The sequence below is a fragment of the Calidris pugnax genome, unplaced genomic scaffold, assembly GCF_001431845.1.
Source record: "Calidris pugnax isolate Ruff unplaced genomic scaffold, ASM143184v1 scaffold335, whole genome shotgun sequence".
Taxonomy (NCBI): domain Eukaryota; kingdom Metazoa; phylum Chordata; class Aves; order Charadriiformes; family Scolopacidae; genus Calidris; species Calidris pugnax.
The window spans coordinates 1,212,878-1,213,609 of record NW_015091148.1 but is presented as its reverse complement, the minus strand read 5'-3'; the positions used below and the strand labels follow the sequence as shown (position 1 = coordinate 1,213,609).

Genomic DNA, 732 nt, shown 5'->3' with positions numbered 1-732 from the left:
CAGCCTTGGGTCCTTTCCAGCCTCTCCTAAATTGTATCTCGGAGGTGGCTGGGCACGGAGAAGAGCCTGAGTCGACCGGTGTAAGGTGAGGGTTGTTTGGGCTCTGGTGATGAGGGATGAGGAGCGGGATGCACCGGGAGCGGTGCCTGGGCCATAACTACCAGAGCCTTGCCCTTTCCCCTGGGAATCTCCCGGCTCCGGGGGGTGTTGGGGTGAAAACACCCTACTTTGGGTTTACAACCAGCGACCTTGGGGGTGTGAAGGAGAGGGGTGTCAGGCAGAGGGTTGTGGAACACACCAACCTTCACATCTTCTGCTTGTTTGGTTTTTGGTTGGTTTTTCCCCTGATAAAGGAGAGGGTGATTCCCTGGCTTGGGAAGGGGGGAAGGATTGGATGAAACGTCTCATCCCGGGGGAGACCCCACTCTCCTTCCCTGGTGTTCTCGGCTGGGGGGGTCGGCTTGGGGGAGCCTTTCGGGGGGGGGGTGTTGTGGAAAAACCAGGCTTGGATTTTAGGGAGAAATGCTGCAGATTTGGGTAGCGAGAGGCTGATAACACCGCTATTTTTCAGCGGCCTTGTTATTTCTGTCTATAAAACCCCCGTCCTGCCCTCAGTGTCCCCCCGGGGTGGGAATCGCCCTCCTTGGGGACAGTGTGGGGGGGGGCTCTGGGTCTTGGGCACCCATCCTCTTCCTCAGATCTCCATTTTTCTATGGTTTTCCCTCCCCCCCC

The 732-nt window shown here is 57.8% G+C and overlaps 1 protein-coding gene across 1 annotated transcript in view; it reads left to right on the top strand.

The window, feature by feature from the left end:
- The window catches only part of NFE2L1 (nuclear factor, erythroid 2 like 1), a 12,240-nt gene that overhangs the window by 1,818 nt on the left and 9,690 nt on the right, over positions 1 to 732 (top strand). The gene's annotated exons all lie outside the window — the stretch shown is intronic.